At 41.7% G+C, this 6,764-nt stretch overlaps 1 long non-coding RNA gene across 1 annotated transcript; it reads left to right on the top strand.

Annotated features, from left to right (window-relative positions):
- The first annotated feature begins 3,194 nt into the window (after nt 1-3,194).
- Nucleotides 3,195-6,522, top strand: LOC126994898 (uncharacterized). Its single transcript, XR_007749678.1, has 3 exons — nt 3,195-3,335; nt 4,411-4,472; nt 5,337-6,522. It is a non-coding gene; the product is annotated as an uncharacterized LOC126994898 (long non-coding RNA).
- Nucleotides 6,523-6,764: the final 242 nt, after the last annotated feature.

Below are 6,764 nucleotides of genomic sequence, written 5' to 3'. Positions count from 1 at the left end.
CAGGTGACCCGTTGGAGAGTCAGGCCTTCGCATCGACACAACCTGTAAAAATAAAACAAAACAAGCAGTATCCATTACAAATCTTCCAATTCCCTATTTCTTGCACACCACATCTTTTCCAGAAAACTCTTGATGGCTTCTATAATTCTATCATTTGCTTCATCACTCAGTCCCAGCAGCAGCAGCATCCATTCCCTCTCTGTCCTTGCAATCCTCCCATTCACATCCCAGCCCATCTCACTCAGTGCCACCCTCATCATCTCCGTCCTTTCTCTCCGGTACCTCCCACACACCAGTATCACATGCACCGATGATGCACGACAGTTTCATCCACACCCCTGTCACACATCTGACACACTTTGCTGCGGGACTCAGACCACCTGTAGTTTCTTGCATTCACATTCATACACTGCGCGCGAGCTTGGAAGAGAAGATCACCACCCAGGCTTCCATCATACCAGATGACACACTGCGGGGCTTCCTTTTCCCTGTACCACTCCAAAGTAGTCTTTCGCTCCATCACATGCTTCCACCTCCTCAGACCGTCACTTTTCACTGCACTGTCTATCTCTTTCTTCCACTTTCTCACATTCCATTCTAGACCCTCACTATTTCTGTCAGTCACCTTCCATTCAAAGAAACGCCTCCCTTCCTCTCTGCTCACCCACCTGACTCGCATACCACTGTCACCAACCATTCTCATGCAGTTTTTAATCCATTTGCTCTCATGCACACTCCACAAGTAGACCTTCCGTGCCAATCTCGCGTCATCCATTCGTTCCAGTCTGACTTTGTATCTAAGGGTAGCCTTCCTAAATCTTTCCCTAAAGGTACTCCACCCCATATCACCCCTCAATGCTTCCACCGCTGCATACCTTGGTGCATTCAAAGCTAACCTACCGATCCTATTTTGCCCTACTTCCAATTTATCCATTTCCAACTCACTCCATGTAATCACCTCCATCCCATACATCACACTCGGCACTGCTACACTCTTCCACACCTCTCTCAGCACATCATACTTACATGCTCTCATTCTTGCTGCACTTCCCAGACAGCCCACCCATTGATTAACTAGGCTAATCTTCTCATTCTTTGTCCTTTCACATCTCTCGGACTCATCCATACACCCAGGTACTTGTATGCATCTGTTTGCCCTAGCTCTGTGTCTCCTAGCCTCCAGGTCCTATTTCTCTCATCTTCTGCCCCATTCACAACCATTATCTGACTTTTCTCACTACTATATTTCACTCCAAAATCTCTCCCATACTCATTCACCACATCTAATAGTTCCTGCAGTTCCTCCGCTGACTCACTCATGACTACCACATCATCTGCATATAGAAGCACACTTACCCTGTCTTCTCCCACTTTTACTCCTGCATTCTTTCTCCTCATCCTGGCTGCCAACTCCTCAGTGTACAGACTGAAGAGAGTTGGAGACAGGATGCAGCCCTGCCTAACACCTCTTTCACTCCTCACTCACTCTGTCTCTAATGCTCCTAACCTATACCTGGCTCTTGTATCCACATACATGCTCCTAATGATTCGCACTATCTTATCACTCAAACCTACTTTCTCCAGTACCTTGCACATCACCTACCTGTTCACTCTATCATACGCTTTCTCAATATCAAGAAACCCAAGATACAACGGACTTCCATTCTTCCTTTTCCTCTCTATCATCTCATTTACCACATACATATTGTCCTCTGCTCTCCTGTCTGTGCGAAAACCATTCTGCTCCTCACCCAGCACTCTCTCTCTTTCAATCCACTTACACAGCCTTTCATTCAACACAGCACAGAAAATCTTTCCCACCGTATTCGCCAGGGCTATCGGCCTATAATTCTTCAGCTCTTTCTTACTCTTATGTCCTCCCTTGTGTATCAGAGTCACTCTGCATTCGTTCCATTCCCGAGGCACTCTCTCATTCTCCCATACACAGTTGAATAGCTCAGTCATCCTGTCTATCACCACCTCACCTCCATTCTTATACAATTCATACGGGATCTCATCCAGCCCTGCTGCCTTGCAATTCTTCTGCTTCTTCAAACATACCTCGACTTCCTCTCTGCAAATTCTCTCATTCACCTGGCAGTGTTGCCAACTGGAACTTTCCGCTACACGCACGAGCCTCAAACACGCTACATTGGACCACAAACGATACAAATTGTAAATATATTTCCACATCAGACGAAATAATGTTATCTGCTGGTTACTGTATAGCCAGGTACCCAAGGCATCTTTTCTCGTGAATAATAACTTATTAGATTCTAATCAGTTTGGCTTCCGTACGTAAGGCTCACTCAGTTGATAATCAGCTCCTTCTAACATATTGTTATGCCGGACGTGTTACTTGGGTTCCGTGTCGCCGTCAGGAGACTCCGTGGGAGTTGGATATGTAAACACTTTGCACAACTTCTGTAGTTTAATATTCTTCCTCAGTAGTACACTTCACTCGGACTCTTCACTGACCACTAGCTTACTATGACTGGGACTCTCTCGCCCTCTTCTCCTATATATATCCAGAACAGTACAGTCTAGAATGTTACAGTATATTTTAGATCATACAAGAACATGTAGCAATAATATATGGGAGTTGGCAACACTTCCCGCCTGGCGCCTGGGGCGGTATACACAAAAGTTCTTAGCATCGCTAAGTGCACTTAACGGCAAAGAATCGTTAAGTTTTCTACTTAAAATGGCGCTGGGCCGCTTAGCGCTGAAGCTGGAGCACTTAGCGGGCGGAAAATTTAAGGCGGGGAAGGGGCTCCCTTAGCACCGTTAAAAATGCATAAGTATTGCAACATGGTGGATTACAGCGGGATGAAAGGCATCACCTCCTAATATATCTGCCTCGTCTAGACGAATTGGAGGCGTGTAATGATTTGAAACTCATCCTGAAATATCTGTGGACTGTGCTGACCGTGCTGAGATGAGTGGTTCGGCGAGGCGGACCTTGGAAACACCTACATGGCCATCACGACTGAAGTGGTGTTCGCTGACAGGTAAAATGCAGGTGCAACCTTCACAGACTGACAGAGATTGAGTGATAACAGACACTGGAGACCCTCCAAGCGATGGCTGGTGACCGCCTGCCACCATCCACAGGCTGTTACACAAGGAGCCCTGGGAGTAACCTTGCTGGAAGCCCGCAGTGTGCAGTGTGTGGCTGGCGTTATACAGACCCCAGCCATCGCCTGGAGGGCATCCAGTGTCTGTTATCACTCACCTTAGGTAGTCTGTGAAGGTTCAGTCATCACTGGTGCACGTGTATCTTACCTGTGATCAACACCGGCAGCCACAGACTCCTGCCCAAGGAACGAACACAGGTGAGCCAATATTTTACCTCGCCAGACTTATCCTTTACAATATTCAACTCTTTAAACCTAACACACCTGTTAATCTTGTGACTGACTTCAACAAACGTTTCCCACCAAACTTACCAAACCCTAAACAATACCTATTTGGGTCACTAGTGTCTGTTATTTAATTTTTAATTGACTAACCTCCCAGCAACGATAAACCAAACCTAACCTGGGTAAATTTATCATTGACATATAGTTATTTCAACTTAATCTGTTATTTAAGATAGCCAGTTTTAACCAATTCAGCAATTATTTAGAAAAGTTGATATTTTTAACCTAACTTAAATGTCAGAAGTGTCCTAACAAAATTACCTTCCTTTGCTTATTTTTAGTAACCAAACCAAATCAATTTGACGTACCGGTAGCTCTTAAACCGAACTTGCTCTAGTACTCAAGCTTGCATCACTTATGACTTTTTTCCTTTAATCCTAAATCAACTTGTTTAGAAACCTTGCTCTGACATACCTAACTTAATATAAGTTCACCTCTCCTAACTCAGATAAATTTCCGATTTGTGTTACTGACTATTTTTTAAACAAACATTTTGATTTTGGACGTAAATTTTTTACCAAACTAACTATCATTCAGAATGTTGCCTTATTTTAACTTAACAAAAAATTATAAACGTCACCTAACCTCATTGATCCTACTTAACGAACGGTAGCTATCCTTCCTGTAAAATACCTCCCAGGAATCCCTGGGTGTTGCAAAATGATACTAAGACCCCTGCTAGCGAGCATTGTAGTATTGTTTGATTTGTTTTGGTCATTTTTTTTTTCACATTTAAAATTAATTAGTTCACAGTATATTATGGCTTTTGTTATTTGCAGCTTCCTTTCTTATGAAGATCTAAAAGTGAATTTTATGATTATTCTTAGTCTTACTCCCAAATAGCTATTAAAGTCAATCAACAATGCTAAAATCTTTTTGAACAAAAAAATTGCAAATTGGTCCATGAGTCAACAGTTTTGACTTCTGGACAAGTATAGATATAGGGCAGGTACCAAAGCATTTCTAATTGTAATGTATCTATTTGCAGTGATCGTGATGACATTGACAACAACGAGCAAGTCCTCCTAGACCTAGAGTGACCTCAAGCTGGTATTCGCCACATAACATTATTGTTTAATCATTTAGTTTTTGTCATCCAGCATCAAGCAGTCATTCCCATGCAAGAATATAATGCACAATATAAGCAACTTCAATTGCTAGAAAATAAGACAATGTTGCCAGCCCATATAGTGTGCACTGTGCAGTAAATAACTCATGTAGATAATGCCTGTTATTCTATCATATACTTATGTCGATGCAATGTCTTTTAGTTCTTGCTTCGGGTATATTAATTACTAATCCATTCTTATTTCTCCGACGGCCATTTCCCGTGTCGATACGTCAATCAGTTCAGTACTTTTATTTTCTTAGCTTGTGTTTTGCAATTCTTTGCCAATTAAATCACTGGACACATCTTAATAAATATCACAGATTTAATTATCATATATCAGTCCCATAAGTTTATTTCAGATGCTCTTAAAACAACATCTGTCCATTCATAGTCCAACTTAACCTGGTAGCAGCAACAGGCCAAATTTGTGGCTCTACCGTGTACCAGCGATGGGCCACATTTTTGTCATGATATAAACCCCCAAAAATAGATGATGCATAAACTGATCACAAATGTGTTGATATATATTATGAAATGGTTTGCGTGAGTGATGATTTTTTCTCATTTTTCTCGCTCGGAGGGACCTTTAAGAAACATGATCCCTGCAGCTACCAGGTTAACCTCTTTTAGTATAGTACACTAATCAAGAAAAACATCCCAATTAATATATATATATATATATATATATATATATATATATATATATATATATATATATATATATATATATATATATATATATATATATATATATATATATATATGTATTATGTTGTTTATTTGAACTTGTACTCATATTTCAGGGCCAAACATGATGTGGAAGAAGAAATCAGTTGTCTCCATCAGTCGGGTTTGTGCCATGGCAGCTTTCTCCAGCTGTCCGGCAGAGGTCCAGTCCATGCCATGGAGAAATTCAGCCCCCAACAATGAGATGGCATGCCAGAGATGGATCCGCAGCTTCTCCTCCAATCAGTCAATCCTTGCAATGCCCTTTCTCTTTTCTCTTCTTCTGTACCACCATGCTTACACATAACTGATCCAAGGTACCACCACAGTTGCTGCAGCGGTAGCAGCGATTGTTGTCGCTGGTTCTGCTGTTTGGGTTGTTATTGTTGCAACTATAGACAGAGGAAGCAGGTCAGCGACTCAACGTGACTGCCCAGTGGCCTGCCTTAAATCTTGTATATTGTTTTTTGTTGTTGTTTTTTTGGTACTTAAACTCGTTAACCTCCTCCATTTCTTCACCATTCAAAATTATTTGGCATTCTTTTTCACATTCAATGCCCACTCTATATGGGCATACAAACTCTACAACCTCCCTTCTACTCCGCTCACAAACCATCACTTTACTTTTGTTGACATTTACTTTCAACTTTCTCCTTTTACATACACTATCAAAAACACTGACCAAATTTTGTAAGTCACTTTCATTTTCTGCATTGAGCACCGTGTCATCAGCAAATAAGATTGAATTCATCACCCACTTCCCTCCCTCCCTCAGCATACATTTTTACTTCAATTTCCCCAACTTTGCCCTTCATTTCTCATAACACCATCCATATAAATATTGAACAACCATGATGACATGACACACCCCTTCTTTAGCCCACTTTCATCTTAAAATGTTCACTTGTTTCTCCAGTAATTTTGACACATGCAGATGCATCCTCATAGAAAGACTTTATTGCATAAAGCAGTTTTCCTCCCACACCATATATCTTTAAGACGTCCCACAATGCCAGCCAATCGACTCTGTCATGAACTTTCTTTAGAATAACTAGATCCATGAAGGCAGCATAGTATTTTTTCCTTTTGCTAATATTTTTTCTAATAAAACACCATCCTGAAGGAAAATATCTGATCCACACATCCTCTTCCCTTCCTGAAGTCTCCTTGTTCTTCACTGATTTTCTCTTCTGTAAGTCTTTGCGCAGTCTCAATTAGGACTTTTCCATATACCTTTCCAGGTAGCCTACACTCAGCAGACTTATACCCTACAACTCCCACCTCCCTCTCCTGCCCTTCCCCTTGTAAACTGGGACCAGGATGGCTTTGGTCCAGTCTGCTGGGACCTCCCCCCCCCGTCAATTTCAACTTCACATATATTGACCATTCATATAGTAACTTCATCTCCACACTTCAACATTTCTGCTGTGATTCCTCTCAATTCATTTATTATCATCATCTCATCGACGCCTGCCCTTAGGAGCTCCCACCAGGGGATGGCCACG

This window comes from Eriocheir sinensis, unplaced genomic scaffold (genome assembly GCF_024679095.1).
Source record: "Eriocheir sinensis breed Jianghai 21 unplaced genomic scaffold, ASM2467909v1 Scaffold910, whole genome shotgun sequence".
Taxonomy (NCBI): domain Eukaryota; kingdom Metazoa; phylum Arthropoda; class Malacostraca; order Decapoda; family Varunidae; genus Eriocheir; species Eriocheir sinensis.
The sequence above is the reverse complement of the archived record's forward strand: the minus strand, read 5'-3'. Positions and strand labels throughout refer to the sequence as shown.